The 17,163-nt window shown below is 36.4% G+C and overlaps 1 non-coding gene across 1 annotated transcript; it reads right to left on the reverse strand.

The window, feature by feature from the left end:
* Positions 1-7,700: 7,700 nt before the first annotated feature.
* Positions 7,701-7,806, reverse strand: LOC119473395. The gene has a single exon (XR_005202597.1). It is a non-coding gene; the product is annotated as a U6 spliceosomal RNA (small nuclear RNA).
* Positions 7,807-17,163: the final 9,357 nt, after the last annotated feature.

Genomic DNA, 17,163 nt, shown 5'->3' on the forward strand with positions numbered 1-17,163 from the left:
AGTAATTTATACTTTTGCTTTTGGTTGGTCTTGCTAAGGGTTTATCAAATCTACTGATATTCTTTGAAAAAAAATCTTTGGCTTTGTTGATTTTTCTCAGTTTTATGTCAGCTATTTCATCAATTACGGTTTTCATTTTTATTAACTTCCCTCTATTTCCTGTTCTTTTTCTCACTTCTTGAGATGGTCACTTAAAAATTAATTTTTAGCTTTTTTTCTTTTCTGATGTAGGCATGTAAAGTCAACTTTCTTCTAATTATTGTGAATTTAAAAAATCTAACCAGGAGAGAGAACTGACAGTAATTTTAATAAAAAATTTAATATAAAGAATTATTAGGCCACGTGCGATGGCTCATGCCTATAATCCTAGCACTTTGGTAGATTGAGGCAGGCAGATTACTTCAGGTCAGGAGTTTGAGACCAGCCTGGCCAACATGGGGAAACCCTGTCTCTACTAAAAATACAAAAATTAGCCGGTTACGGTGGCATTCACCTGTAGTTCCAGCTACCTGGGAAGCTGAGGTATGAAAATCGCTTGAACCTGGGAGGGGGAGGTTGCAATGAGCCCAGATCTCACCATTGTACCCCACCCTGGGAAATAGTATGAGAGACTCTCAAAAAAAAAAAGGAACTATTAACCATACTACGTAATTGAAGTCATGAGAGATTTGCTAGCAAGAAGAGGATTCCAAAGGATATAGGAATAGTAGATACAGGTTACAGCTTTCTCCCCTCAGAGCTGACATAGCTGACTCAAGGAAGATACCACCCAGGCCTAAGATTAACAGCCTGTTGTAGAGGGCAATGCTGTGGCTCACTGGATAGCAGAGAAGTTGCCATGTTGCCTTAATGACAAAATGTGCTGGAAACCTTCTGGGGTGCCAGTGAAAGTCATTCGTGGGGAGATGCTTCAGTGGAGTCTTTCCACTACAAAACTGCCTGTTGGTTGCTGGGTGTTGCTGGGTACTGTGAACTGCAGAAACTTGGCTCTGAGGAAAACTATGCATCCTGGAGTAGCAAGCACACCAGAACCAGGAAGCAAAAATCTTTCCCTCCTGCAGCATATTTCTAGTGCCCTCTAATGGACAAAGTTCCAGCTGGCAAGGACAAATAAAGGGCCACACAACAGGCAAATGAGGAATTTGGAGCAGAGAGGCAATAATTCAGTAAACCCGTTGTTTTAGCTACACCACATAAATTTTGATGAGTTGAATTTTCATTTTCATTATGTTGACTACTGGTTTATTTAGAAAAGCTTTCTTTAATTTCCAAACATTTTCAGATCTTCTAGTTATGTTTCTATTAGTTGGTTTTGAGGCTAATTCCACCCTGGTCTGAGAATATAACCTATGTGACTTCAACAGTTTTGAAGCTTGTTCAGGTTTGATTTATGCATAGCATATAGTTATTTTCACAAACATTTTATGTGTGCTTGAAAAGAATTCACAGTTGTTGGGTGTTGTATTCTATCGATATATCAAGTAGATCAGATTGATTAATCATTTTGTTCAATATTCTATATGATTTCTAACTTTTGTTATCTAATTATCCTCTTGCATCTAACACACCAGAGAAAGGTATATTAAACTGATTAAGGTTTTGTCTTTTTCTTCTTTACTTCTACCAATGTTTGCTTATATTACTTGAAACTAGGTTATCATGAACATAAAAATTTAGGATTTTAAATTTTTCCTGTTGAATTGACCCCTTGATCTTTATAAAATGCCATCCTTTATCTCTAGTATACTTCTGGCCTTAAAGCTTACTTTGTCTGGGCTGGGCACGGTGGCTCATGCCTGTAATCCCAGCACTTTGGGAGGCCAAGGCGGGTGAATCACAAGGTCAGGAGATTGAGACCATCCTGGCTAACACGGGGAAACCCCATCTGTACTGAAAACACAAAAAATTAGCTGGTTGCCTTGGCACGTGTCTGTAGTCCCAGCTACTCGGGAGGCTGAGGCAGGAGAATTACTTGAATACAGGAGGTGGAGGTTGCAGTGAGCCAAGATTGCGCCAACCTGGGCTACAGAGCGAGACACTCCAGTCTCAAAATAAATAAATAAATAAATAAAGTTTACTTTGTCTGATGTTAATATAATCTCAAACATTCTTTAGGTTACTGTTTGCATGGTATTACCTTTCCCATTATTTTGCTTTCAATCGGTTTGTGAACTTAAAGGATAACAATACACATGGGTTGTTTTTTTAAAATACAGTCTGAAAATTTTTGCCTTTTCATTAGTGTGCTTAGTCCATTTGCACTTCATGTAATTACTCATGTAATTGACTTTACTTTTGCCATTTTGCTTGTTTTTAAAATTATTTCTCTTTTCTTTCTTTTTCCTTTCCTAATTCTCTTGGGGTTAAATTCTATTGTTATTCCATGTTACTTCCTTTATTAGTTTTTCTTTAATTCAGGTTTATTGAGGTACAATTTCCATACAGTAAAATTCACCATTTTTACTAGATAGTTGTATGAGTTTTGTAAAAAGCGTAGTTATGTAACTGCCACCTCAATCAAGGTATAGAGCACTTCCATCATTCCCCTAAATTTGTTTGTGCCTCTTTGAAATCAGCCGTTCCCCATATCCTCAGATCCTGGCAACTACTGACCTCTTTTCTATCACTTGAGTTTTGCCTTTATAAAATACCATATAAGTGGAATCATATAATATGTAGTATTTTGTGTTTGCTTCTTTTCTGTAGAATTATACCTCTCAGCTCATTCATGTTATTATTTCCACCATTGTTTTTTTATTATTTAGTAGTGTATTACTGCATGGATATACCAATTTGTTTACCCATTCACCAGTTGAAAGACATTTTTTAAGTTGTTTCCACTTTTCGGCAACTATAAACAATATATTTGGCTTGCTACCAGTCTTTCATTACTTTGAAAAAGTTGCTATAAACATTCACATACAGGTTTTCTGTTTTGTTTTGTTTTTTTTCACATACAGGTTTTAATGTGAATACATTTTCATTTTTCTTGTCTAAATACCTGTGAGTTGAGTTGCTGTGCCATGTAAGTATACATTTAAATTAAGAAACTGAAAACTCATTTCCAAAATGTAACGCCATTTTTGAATTCCCAGCAATAACCTATAAGGATTCCAGTTTGCACCACATCTTCAGTAGCCCTTGATATTGTCAGGTTTTTTGGTTGTCATTCTAATAGGTGTGTGGTAGAATTTCATTGTGGTTTTAATGTGTACTTCCCCAAACACTACTGATGTAGAACACCTTTTTATGTGCCTATTTGTCATCCACATGTCTTTTTTTCATATAGTATCCGCTCACACCTTTCACAAAGTTTTTTCCCTGGGTTGTTTAATTTCTTCACATTGAGTTTTTAGAATGCTTTATATATTTGGAATAGGAGACCTTTAAATGCTAAGAGTTTTTCAGGTATTTTATCCTAGTCTTTTGCTTATCTTTAATTTTTTACGTGGTCTTTCGAAGAGCTGAAGTTAAAAAGTTTTCCAAAATTTTGATGGACAAATATTTATCATCTTTTACTTTTATGATTCAGTCCACAGCATTATTGATTAAGGAATCTCTGAGACACATTTGTATGACCTAATGTCACAAAGACTTTAGCCTACATTGTGTTGTAGTAGTTTTACAGATTCAAATATTCCATTTATACTTATTATCTATTTTGACTTCATTTTTTGTGTATGTTCTGAGGCATGGGTTGAGTTTTTGTTTTCTTTTTCAAATGGATGCCCTTTTCCACACTGTTTTTTGGAAAGATGATCAATTTTTCTGTATAGAATTGCCTTTGCAATTCTGGTAAAAATCAGTTATAGATATAAGGGTCTGTGTTTGGTCTGGGTGGTTCCACTGATCTTTATGTCTGTCCTTTCACCAACATCACCCTCTCTCTTGGTTACTTGATTATTTATAGTAAATCTTGAAACCTTGTAGTAAGTCCTCCAATTTTGTTCTTCTTTTCAGTTTTTTTTTTTTTTTTTTGATTTCTAGCTCTTTCACTTTTCCTTATAAATTTTTTAGTTAAGATAAAAGCCCAGATCATTGATTTGAGAACTTTCTGATTTCCTTTTCCTTTTTTTTTTTGTGGTTTTTAAAAATTATATCTTAAGTTCTAGGGTACATGTGCAGATCGTGCAGAATTGTTACATAAGTATACACATGCCATGTTGGTTTGCTGCGTCCATCCCCCTGTCATCTATATTAGGTATTTCTCCTACTGTTATCCCTCCCCAATTCCCCCACCCCCTGCTATCCCTCCTCTAGTCACCCGGCCAGCCCCCAACAGACCCCGGTATGTGATGTTCCCCTTCCTGTGTCCATGTGTTCTTATTGTTCAACACCCACTTATGAGTGAGAACATGTGGTGTTTGGTGTTCTGTTCTTTTATCAGTTTGCTGAGAATGATGGTTTCCAGCTTCATCCATGTCCCTGCAAAGGTCATGAACTCATCCTTTTTTATGGCTGCATAGGTCTCACTCTGTTGTCCAGCATGGAGTGCAGTGGTACAACCATAGTTCACTGTAACTTTGAACTCCTGGAAGGGAGCAATCCCACTGCCTCAGCCTCCCTGAGTTGCTGAAACTACAGGAATGTGCTACCAGGCCTAGCTTTTTAAAATTATTTTTTTTGTAGAGATGGGGTCTCCTGATATTGCCCAGGCTGGTCTCCAATTCCTAGCCTCAAGCAATTTTCCTGCCTTGGCCTCCCAAAGTGATGGGATTACAGGTATAAGCTGCCATACCCTTCTTATAATTTTTAAATATAAGCATTAATGCTAAAACTTTCACTATGAGGACAGCTTTATCCACATCCCAGTAATTTTGATATGATGTTTTTTCATGTTCATTCAATTGCAACTATTTTCCAATTTTTTGGTAAGTTTTTCTGTGATTAGAGTTTGTATAGCATATGATTTTCTACCCTTTTATTTTTAATCTTTTTAAGCTTTTTAATCCCTTACTGATTTTCAGTCTTACTGCTTTTTTGATTACAGAGAGAAAAGTGTTGAAATCACTCACCATAATTTTGGACTTACCTAATATCAATTATTCTTCAGATTTTGCTTCCTGTATTCTGCAAATCTTTTGTTAGATGTGTGCATATTATGCATTTTTTTCTATATTCTTGGTGAATCGGTTTCTTGTTATTATGTAATTTTCCTTCTTTTTTTTTTTTTTTGGAGACAGAATCTCACTCTGTCACCCAGGCTGGAGTGCAGTGGTGCGATCTTGGCTCACTGCAACCTCTGCCTCCCTGGTTCAAGTGATTCTCCTGCCTCAGCCTTCCAAGTAGCTGGGACTTCAGGTGTGCACCAACATGTCCAGCTAATTTTGTATTTTTAGTGGAGATGGGGTTTCCTCATGTTGGTCAGGCTGATCTCAAACTCTTTACCTCAGGTGATTCACCCACCTTGGCCTCCCAAAGTGCTGGGATTACAGGTGTGAGCCACTGCACCCGGCTAATTTTCCTGTTTATCCCAGGAAATGTTCCTATACTGAAGTTGTATTTTCTGATACTAATATTGCCACACTAGCTTTCTTATGATTACTGTTTGTATGACATATGATTTTCTACTCTTTTATTCTGAACTGTTTTTGTTTTTTTCATTTACAGTGAGTTTCTTGTAGGTAGGATGTAGTCAGGTCTCTTTAATTTTTAAAATTGAGGTAAAATACACAAAATATAAAATTCACCATTTTAAACATTTTAAAATGTATAATTTAGTGGTTTTTAGACTATTTACAATGTTGTGCAGCTGTCATCAATATTTAATCTCAGAACATTTCCATCATTCCAAAAAGAAACTCATACCTATTAGCAGTCAGTTCCAATTCTTTCCTTTCTTCAGCCCTGGCAATCACTAATTTACTTTATTTCTCTATGGATTTTCATATTATGGATATTTCATATAAATGCAATATACAATATGTGGCCTATTGTCTGTCTTCTTTCAGCATGTTTTGAAGTTTCATCTACATTATAGCATGTGTCATTCTTTCATTTCTTCTTATGGTTGAACAAGATTTTATTGCATGGATATATTACATTTTATTTATCCAGCTCATCAGTTGATAGGCACTTGGGTTGTTTTCACTTTCTGGCTATTTTGAATAATTCTGCTATGAACATTCATGTACAGCTTTTTGTGTGAACATATGTTTTCCCTTCTCTTGGGTATATACATGGGAGTGGAACAGCTGAGTCATGTGGTACCTCTAATTTTAACTTTTTGGGGAACTGCTAAACTGTTTCCCACAGTGGCTGCACCATTTTGTTTCCCAATAGGTTTGACATAAAAAAAAATGACATTTAACATTCTTTTTTATTTAGTGTGTTTACATCATTTACATTAAATGAAATTATTGATATGGTCAGATTTAAATATCTCGTCTTGCTAGTTGTTTGCTATTTGTTTAATTTGTCCTTTTTTCTCTTTCTGTCTGCTCTTGAATTGTGTATTTTTTTTTGTAACTCAGTATTTATCTTTATTGTTGGTTTACTGACACTTCTTTTTGACTTTTTAGTGGTTGACATAGAATTTATAATGCATGTCTTAGTTAATCACAGTTTACCTTCAAATAACATTATATCACTCACATGTAATGTTAGTACTTTACAATAGGATACTCCCAGCTGCCCCCTCCAGTCTGGTTTTCTATCATTTTCTTATATTTCACCTTTACACATGTTGTAAACCCGAAGTACTCTTTCTATTTTTCCTTTAAAAAGTTGATTATCTTTTAGAACAATTATAATAAGGAAAAAAGTCTTTTATCTTCATCATTTCTTTGTGTAGATTTAAATTTCTGTCTAGCTCTGATTCTTTCTGCAGATTTTTTTGACACTTCTGTTTATATTTGTCTGAAAGTCTTTATTTCTTCTTTATGTTTGAAACATAGCTCCATAACATTCTGGCTTGACAATTTTTTTTAGCACTTTAAATATTTATTTTCATTCTTTCCTAGCTTGTATAATTCCTGATTAATAATGTACTTCAGTTCTTATTTTTGTTGCTCTATTTGTAACATGTCTTTTTACTTCTGGTTGTCTTTAAGATTATCCCTTTATCTTTCACTTTTAGCACTTTCAATATGATATATCCAGGTGGTTTTATTTTTGTTGCTCTTGTTTATCCTGCTTATGGTTCTCTGACCTTCTCAGATCTGTGGCTTCATGTCTTACATTATTTTGGAAAAATATTAACCATTAACTCTCCAAATATTTATTTGGTTTCTCTCTCTTCTCTGTCATTTCCACCCCTAATGCCATCCGCGGGGATTACCATTCTACACATGGTAGACCATTTGATATGATACCACAGCTCTTGGGTGCTCTGAGCCATTTTTATTTTCCCACTGTTTTTTTGTCCTTCAATATGGATAATTTCTATTAACTTACATTTAATTTCACTGACTTTCCTTGATGTTTTGAGTGCACTGAAAGTAATCTTCATCTCTGTTACCATGTTTTATTTCTAGCATTTCCATTAATTTCTTATAATTTCCATTTCTTTGCTGAAATGCTGTGTTCTTGTGCATGTTGTTAATTTTTTCCCACTAGAACCATATGAATTGTAGTTATTTTAGTTATTTGTTGGATAATTTTAATGTCTACATTATCTCTTGAATCTCGTTTTTTTTGGTTGCATTGTTTTTTGACAGTGAGTTTGTTTTTTCTTGCTTTTACATGTCTCTTTGTCTCTTTTTTTAATGAAAGTCTTCATGAATTTGTCTGTCATCCTTGCACAGGGCCATGCTAATCATCTCTGTATCATTCCAATTTCAGTGTATATACTGCTAAAGAGAGCACTTTTCTAAAGGTCTATTAATTGCCAGAGAGTGTGTAGAACAGTAAGGTTTAGGTAAGTAGTATTTATTACCTGAATATGGTCAGCCATGTTTTTTTTTTTTTTTTTCTTTTACCATGTTTGTGTGTGTGGGAGAAGATTGTGTCAAACTTCTCAGGAATGGAACTGGTTTTATGTTTTGCTGTTGCTATGTTTGTCTTCATTGTACCACTGGCTTCTTTCATCTGTATTATTTTATCTTTAGGGTGAGGATCAGTTTGCTGGATAGCAAACTTTCTTAAGTTCCTAATCCTACCCTGAGGTTTTAGCCTTCCCTGTGTTTCTGAGTCTCAGAACAGGTCACTCTCCAAGCTATCTTATTTGCCAACAGCAAATTGTCGGTGTTTGATTTTCCTGCTGATGAGGCCAGGGGAATTCCCTGTTGTCTTAGTTTAGCCTCATTCTTCAGTGGATCTCATGTCCCTATATCTAAGGATGGTGCTTTCTTAATTCTTTCACTCTACTACCAGCAAAAAATTTCTAGTGGTCTAGATCCAGGATGGTTTTATGGCTCCTTCCCCAGAGATTGGAAGATTTTTCCTCCCCAGCTCCCAGCCCAATGGTGTCCTTGGGATGAGGTGGTTTGCTATCCACCCCTCCAAACCCCATACCCCAGCTGATTAAATCTTTTGTTCTTAGTGGAAAAAGGACCAACCATAGCATGGTGTCTTTCCCATAACTTGGCTACTACCATTTTCTAAGGCTCATCTTCAATGGATGCTTCTTCTGGTCTCTTGCCCTCACCCCAGTCTTTCTAATGAACACATCATGAGCCCTAGGGAGAAGAGCCTATGAAGGGCTGCAAATTCATGTCATGGTTCCAAAGGATTTTATACTCTTATGTTAGCTCATATCAGCCTTTAAAAATTTGTTTACAAATTTTAGCTGAGTTAATCTTACCCACTTTTATAGTGGCCCCATCTTCCTGGTTCTGCCTAGGTGAGTCAGCCTCTTGCCCTTTGTGCAATTATTGTTGAATATTTTGTTTGTCTATATTTTATTAACCCACAGGACTTTATTGTCATTATTGTTTAAAATGCTCAACGTTTTCTTATATTATCAATAGAGTTAACTTTTTTGAACTGTACCTTTTTTAAATTCCTTCTTGTAAAGCTGTGCTTCCATTCATTCTTGTTTAGCCTTAAAAATTATATCCATTTTTTTCTTATACCATAGTTCTGCTTACAATAAATTGCCTTCATTTTGCAAAGAGTACTCAGCTTTATAGTTGGCAGTTATATTTTCCTTTAGCACTTTACGTATGCCATTCCATTTCTTTGGATTCCAAAAATTCTGTTGAAAAGTCAGTCTTATGTCCTGTTGCTTCTTTGAAGGCAACATGTCTCTTTTCTCTGTTTTTACAGTTTTCTCTTTTTCATTAGCTTTCAGCTATTTGACTATAATGTTCTTGAGTGTGGTCTCTTTTGTATTTTTCTTGAACTTCTGTAAACTTCATTCTTAAAATTTTTTATTTGATTTTACTTTAAGTTCTTGGATATATGTGCTGAACATACAGGTCTGTTACATAGGTATACCTGGGTCATGGCAGTTTGCTGCACCTATCAACCTGTCATCTAGGTTTTAAGCCCTGTCTGCATTACATATTTGTCCTAATGCTTTCCCTCCTGTTGCCTCCCACCTCCTGACAGGCCTTGGTGTGTGATGTTCCCCTCCCGATGTCCATGTGTTGTCATTGTTCAACTCCCACTTATGAGTAAGAACATATGGTATTTGCTTTTCAGTTCCTGTGTTAGTTTGCTGAGGTTGATGGTTTCCAGCTTCATCCATATCCCTGCAAAGGACATGGACTCATTCTTTTTTATGGCTGCATAGTATTCCATGGTGTGTATGGGCCACATTTTCTTTATTCTGTCTATCACTGATCTGTATTTGGGTTGGTCCAAATCTTTGCTATTGTAAATAGTGCTGCAGTAAACATATGTGTGCATGTGTCTTTATAGTAGAGTGATTTATAATCCTTTGGGTATATACCCAATAATGGAATTGCTGGGTCAAATGGTATTTCTGGTTCTAAATCCTAGAGGAATTGCTGCACTGTCTTCCACAATGGTTGAACTAATTTACACTCCCACCGACAATGTAAAAGCATTCTTATTTCTCCACATCCTCACCAGCATCTGTTGTTTCCATACTTTTTAATGATTACCATTCTAACTGGCATGAGATGTTATCTCACTGTGGTTTTGATTTGCATTAATGCATTAATGATGAACTTTTTAAAAAATATGTTTGTTGGCTGCATAAATGTCTTCTTTTGCAAATTGTCTGCTCATATCCTTTGCCCACTTTTTGATGGGATTTTTTTTTCTTGTAAACCTGTTTGAGATCCTTATAGATTCTGGATATTTGACCTTTGTCAAATGCATAGATTGCAATAATTTTGTCCCATTCTCTAGGTTGCCTGTTCACTCTGATGGTAGGCTTTTTTGTTTTGTTTTGTTTTGTTTTGTTGCTGTGTAGAAGCTCTTCAGTTTAATTAGATCTCATTTGTCAATTTTGGCTTTTGTTGCAATTGCTTTTGGTATTTTAATCATGAAGTTTTTGCCCATGTCTATGTCCTGAAGTGTATTGCCTAGGTTTTCTTCTAGAATTTTATGGTTTTAGGTTTATGTTTAAGCCTTTAACCCATCTTGAGTTAATTTTTGTATAAGGTTTAGGGAAGGGGTTCAGTTTCTGTTTTCTGCATATGGCTAGCCAGTTTTCCCAGTATCATTCATTATATAGGAAATCCTTTTCCCATTGCTTCTTTTTGTCAAGTTTGTTGAAGATCGATGCTTGTAGATTGTGGTGTTATTTCTGAGGCTTCTGATCTGTTCCATTGGGCTATATATCTGTCTTTGGTACAGGTACCATGCTGTTTTTGTTACTATAGTCTTTTAATATAGTTTGAAATCAGGTAGTGTGATGCTTCCAGGTTTTTTCTTTTTGCTTAGGATTGTCTTGGCTATATGGGCCTTTTTGGTTCCATATGAAATTTAAAGTAGCTTTTCTAGTTCTGGGAAGAAAGTCAATGGTAGCTTGATGGGAATAGCATTGAATCTATAAAGTTCTTTGGGCAGTATGACAATTTTCAGGATACTGATTCTTCTTATCCATGAACATGGAATATTTTTCCATTTGTTTGTGTTCTCTCTTATTTTCTGGAGCAGCGTTTTGTAGTTCTACTTGAAAAGGTCCTTCATATTCCTTATAAGTTGTATTCCTAGGTATTTTATTCTGTTTGTAGCAATTGTGAATGGGAGTTCACTCAGATTTGCCTCTCTGCTTGTCTGTTATTGGTTTATAGGGACATTTGTGATTTTTGGACATGGATTTTGTATCCTGAGACTTTGCTGAGTTGTTCATGTTCAATCATGTTGTCTTAAAACACAGACAATTAGACTTTCTCTCTTCCTAATTGAATACCCCTTTATTTCTTTCTCTTGCCTGATTTCTCTGGCCAGAAATTCCAAAACTTTGTTGAATAGGAATGGTGAGAGAGGGCATCCTTGTCTTGTGCCAGTTTTCAAAATACTTTCAGCGTTTGCCCATTCAGTATGATATTTACTATGGGTTGGTTATAAATAGGTCTTATTATTTTGAGATACGTTCCATCAGTACCTAGTTTATTGAGAGTTTTTAGCATGAATGGTGTTGAATTTTATCAAAGGCCTTTTCTGCATTTATTGAGATAATTGTGGTTTTTGTCATTGGTTCTGTTTATGTGATGGATTGCATTTATTGATTTGTGTACATTGAACCAGCCTTGCATCCCAGAGATGAAGCTGACTTGATGTGCTGCTGGATTTGGTTTGCCAGTATTTTATTGAGAATTTTCACATTGATGTTTATTAGGGATATTGCCTGAAATTTTCTTTTTTTGTGTGCCTCTGCCAGGTTTTGGAATCAAGATGCTGCTGGCCTCATAAAATGAGTTAGGGAGGATGACCTCTTTTTTATCGTTTGGAATTGTTTCAGAAGGAATGGTACCAGCTCCTCTTTGTACCTCTTGTAGAATTTGGATGTGAATCTATCTGGTCCTGGGCTTTTATTGATTGGTAGGCGATTAATTACTGCCTCAATTTCAGAACTTGTTATTGGTCTATTCAGGCATTTGACTTCTTCCTGGTTTAGTCTAGAGTGGGTGTATGTATCCAGGAATTTATCAATTTCTTCTAGATTTTCTAGTGTTTTTTTTTTTTTTTATGTTATAGAATTAATTTCTTTGTGGATTGAAGACAAAAATAGGCAGATATTAACAGGTATCTGATAATATTTTATGGTATTTGTTTTTTTTTTTGTGTGTGTGTGTGTGTGTGTGTGTGTGTGTGTGTGTGTGTAGAGGTGTTTATAGTATTCTCTGACGATAGTTTATATTTCTGTGGGATCAGTGGTGATATTCCCTTTGTTATTTTTTATTGTGTGTATTTGGGTTCTTCTCTCTTTTTTATTAGTCTGGCTAGCAGTCTATCTACTTTATTAATCTTTTCAAAAAACTAGCTGCTGGATTCATGGATTTTTTTGAAGGGTTTTTGTGTCTCTATCTCCTTCAGTTCTGCTCTGATATTAGTTATTGCTTGTTTTCTGCTAGCTTTTGAATTTGTTTGCTTTTGTTTCTCTAATTCTTTTAACTGTGATGTCAGGGTGTTGATTTTAGATCTCTCCCACTTTCTGATGTGGGCATTTAGTGCTATAAATTTCCCTCTAAACATCACCTTAGCTGTGTCCCAGAGATTCTGGTATGTTGTCTCTTTGTTCTCATTGGTTTGAAAGAACTTCGTTATTCCTGCCTTAATTTCGTTATTCCCATAGTCATTTAGAAGCAGGTTGTTTGGTTTCCATGTAATTGTGTGTTTGAGTAAGTTTCTTAATCCTGAGTTCTAGTTTGATTGCACTGTGGTCTGAGAGGCTGTTTGCTATGATTTCCGTTATTTTGCATTTGCTGAGGAGTGTTTTACTTCCAATTATGCAGTCAAATTTTGAGTAAATGCTATGTGGTGCTGAGAAGAATGTATATTCTGTTGATTTGGGGTGGAGAGTTCTGTTGATATCTATTAGGTCCACTTGGTACAGAGCTGAGTTGAAGTCCTGAATATCCTAGTTCATTTTCTGTCTCATTGATCTGTCTAATATTGACATTGGGGTGTTAAAAATCTCCCACTATTATTGTGAGAGAATGTAAGTCTTTGTAGGTCTCTAAGTACTTGTTTTATGAATCTGGGTGCTACTGTATTGGGTGCATATATATTTAGGTTAGTTAGGTCTTCTTGTTGCATTGATCCCTTTACTATTATGTAATGCCTTTCTTTGTCTTTTTTTATCTTTGTTGGTTTAAAGTCTGTTTTATCAGAGACTAGGATTGCAACCCCTGCCTTTTCTTGCTTTCCATTTGCTTGGTAAATATGTCTCCATCCCTTTATTTTGAGCCTATGTGTGTCTTGGCAGGTGAGATGGGTCTCCTGAATATAGCACAACTATGGGTCTTGACTCATTATCCAGTTTTTCAGTCTGTTTCTTTTAATTGGCACGTTTAGCCCATTTATATTTAAGGTTAACATTGTTATGTGTGAATTTAATTCTCTCATCATGATGCTAGCTGGTTATTTTGCACATTAGTTGATACAGTTTCCTCATAGTGTCTCTAGTCTTTATATTTTGGTGTGTTTTTGTAGTGTCTGGTACCAGTTTTTCCTTTCCATATTTAGTGCTTCCTTCAGGAACTCTTTTAAGGCAGGCCTGGTGGTGACAAAATCCCTCAGCATTTGCTTGTCTGTAAAGGATTTTATTTCTCCTTTGCTTATGAAACTTAGTTTGGCTGGATATGAAATTCTGGGTTGAAAATTCTTTTCTTTAAGAATGTTGAATATTGGGCCCCATTCTCTTCTGGCTTGTAGTGTTTCTGGAGAGAGATCTGCTGTTAGTTTGATGGGCTTCTCTTTGTAGGTAGCCTGACCTTTCTCTCTGATTGCTCTTAACATTTTTTTCCTTTGTTTCAACCTTAGAGAATCTGATGATTATGTGTCTTGAGGTTGCTTTTCTTGAGGAGTATCTTTGTGATGTTCTCTGTGTTTCCTGAATTTGAATGTTGGCCTGTCTTGCTAGGTTGGGGAAGTTCTCCTAGATAATACCCCAAAGTGTGCTTTTCAACTTGGTTTCAGTCTCCCCATCACATTCTGGACCCCAATTAATTGTAGGTTTGGTCTTTTCACTAAGTCCCCTATTTCTTGGAGGCTTTGTTCATTCCTTTTCAGTCTTTTTTCTCTAATCTTGTCTTCATGCATTATTTCATTAAGTTGATCTTCAATCTCTGATATCCTTTCTTCCACTTGATCAATTTGGCTATTGATATTTGTGTATGCTTCATGAAATCCTTATGCTGTGTTTTTCTGCTCCATCAGGTCATTTATGTTCTTCTCTAAACTGATTATTCTAGTTAGCAGTTCCTCTATTTTTCAAGCTTCTTAGCTTCCTTGCATTGGTTTAGAACATGCTCCTTTAGCTCAGAGGAGTTTGTTATTACCCACTTTCTGAAGCCTACTTCTGTCAGTTCCTCAAACTCATTCTCTGTCCAGTTTTGTGCCCTTGCTGGAGGGGAGTTGCGATCATTGGGAGGAAAAGAGGCATTCTGGTTTATGGAATTTTCAGCATTTTTGCCCTGGTTTTTCCTCATCTTTGTGGATTTATCTAACTTTGATCTTTGAGGCTGATGACTTTTGGATGGGGTTTCTGTGTGTGAGTATCCTTTTTGTTGATGTTGATGTTATTGATTTCTGTTTGTTAGTTTTTCTTCTAACAGTCAGGCCTCTCTTCTGCATGTCTGTGCAGTTTGCTGGAGGTCCACTCCAGACCTTATTTGCCTGGGTATCACCAGCAGAGGCTGCAGAACAGCAAAGATTGCTGCCTGCTCCTTCCTCTGGAAGCTTCATCCTAGATGGGCACCAGCCTGATGCCAGCCTGAACTGTCCTGCATGAGGTATCTGTCAATCCCTGTTGGGAGGTCGCTCCCAGTTAGGAGGCATGGGGATCAGGGACCCACCTAAGGAGGCAGTCTGTCCCTTAGCAGAGCTTGAGTGCTGTGCTGGAGAACCCTTTGTGTCAGGATCTGCCGTTCTCTTCCGAGCCAGCAGGCTGGAATGTTTAAGTTCACTGAAGCTGTGACCACAGCTGCTTCTTCCCCCCAGGAGTTCAGTCCCAGGGAAATGGGAGTTATATTTATAAGCCCCTGGCTGGGGCTGCTGTCTTTCTTTCAGAGATGCCCTGCCTAGTGAAGAGAAATTTAGAGAGGCAGTCACCCCTCCCCCCACCAAGCTGGATCATCCCAGGTCTACTTCAGACCACTGTGCTGGCAGCAAGAATTTCCAGCCAGTGGTTCTTAACTTGCTGGCTCCATGGGAATTGGGCCTGCTGAGCAAGGTCAGTTGGCTCCCTGGCTTCAGTCCCCTTTCCAGGGAAGTGAATTGCTTTCTCCCTGAGGTTCTGGGTACCACTCAGTGGGAAATGCAAAAATCAACTGCCTTCTCTGTTGGTCTTGCTGGAAGCTGTAGACTGGAGTTGTTCCTATTCTGCCATCTTGTCAGGTTCTGAATACAGCAGTCTTAACTCCTAACAGGCATCAGTCTGTGTTTCTGAAGGTCTTCTCTAAGAATTCTATGTTCTGGTAAAACGTCACATAACAAAAAATAATTTTCTTGTTCTTCAAATGGAGCAATGAATTAATTCTTATCACACTACAAAAATCTGTGATGCATTGTTCAGAGAACCTTTTTCTCCAACATAAAATGTACCTTTGCAAGTCAGCAACCAACTTGATATCAGCTATGATGACATTATGTTCAATATTCATGTGCTTCAGAAGTTTGTCTTGTTCAGCCACAGGGAAATGTTCTTCACAGAAAATACAAGGCACAGATGGAGAACCTTCTAATGTGGTGCTGCCACCTGGACTATCTGGCAGGGAAAGTGGCTCCAGGATACAATCCTTACTGTCCCCATAACCTATACCTCTGACTGTGCTGCAGCTCCCATCATGGACTTCCCCCAGTTCTAGACTTCTTAAATAATTAGTTTTATGTCTTTAATCAATTTTATAAAATTTTTGGCCATTGTTGCCTTTTAAAATAATCGTGCCATGGGATGTTTACAGTAAAGGAGGCTGTGCACATGTGGAGGCCATAGCATATATGTTAACTCTACTTTCTGCTGAATTATGTATGAGCCTAAAACTGCTCTAAAAATAAAATCTATAAAAATTTTTTCTGCTTCATTATTACTCCGCTTCTTTTATAGGATTCCAGTTACATATGTGTTAAATTGTTCAACTGTGCTTTATATGTTTATTACACTCTATTATCTTAATTCCGTTCCTTTTTTTTTTTTTTTTTTTGCTTTTGTTTTTTTTTTTTTTTGCCATTATCAATCCTGACTTCATTAGTGTTCAGTTTGTTAAACTCAGGCTATGAGTTCTTAATTTCAGATATTGTATTTTTCAGTTGTAGAATACAGACTAGTTTCTATTTTATAGATTCTGATACTGCATTAAAATTTTCAATGTTTTTATTCAATCTGTCCATTTTTTCTTATATGTTCTTTACAATACTTATCATTGTCATTTTAATCTCCTTCTATATTAAACATTAATATCTATAGCATTTGTGGGCCTGCTTCTATTGTCTATTTTTAAACCTGATTATTGCATATATTACCCTTTCTCCTTATATGTTTTTTAATGCCAGATATTATGCATGAAAGTATCATAGAGAAGAAGATGCTGTATGTTCCACCAGCAAGTATTTAATCTTTTTTCTATAAGGCAAGTAATGTGAAAAGCTGATTCCTTCAATCCAACAAAGATTAGGTTAGGTGTGGGTTGCAGTTTTAGTAAATTGCAATGCACTACTGGAATGTCTTCTTCTTTGGGCCCATCATCCCATTTTGACTGAGTCCACCATGTTTTGTATCCTCAGCCTGGGCACTGTGGAAGATTAATTTCTTTCCTTAAGAAATGTCAAGATTAGCTTTTTAGCCTCTGCTTTCTAGAAAATGTCTTGATGGGGATATGGCTAGTGTTTTTGAAGCAGTTCTTCCTTTTGAAAGACTTTCTGTCTTGAACACCATGATATTTATTCTGCCTTTTAGAAGCTTATGACTGATATTTTCCACTTTCCCCACAGGCCCAAAACTCAGTTAACATCTCATGAAGAAAACTTGTCATATGTTTTGAGTTCCTCAAATTTTCAAACTGTCATGACAACCTCCACAACTACCAAGAGATCCACTGGTTTTTTTTCCCACCCACTAAGTCCCTCCCTCTACCTGCATCA

This window comes from Cebus imitator, unplaced genomic scaffold, assembly GCF_001604975.1.
Source record: "Cebus imitator isolate Cc_AM_T3 unplaced genomic scaffold, Cebus_imitator-1.0 Scaffold154, whole genome shotgun sequence".
In the NCBI taxonomy this organism is placed as follows: domain Eukaryota; kingdom Metazoa; phylum Chordata; class Mammalia; order Primates; family Cebidae; genus Cebus; species Cebus imitator.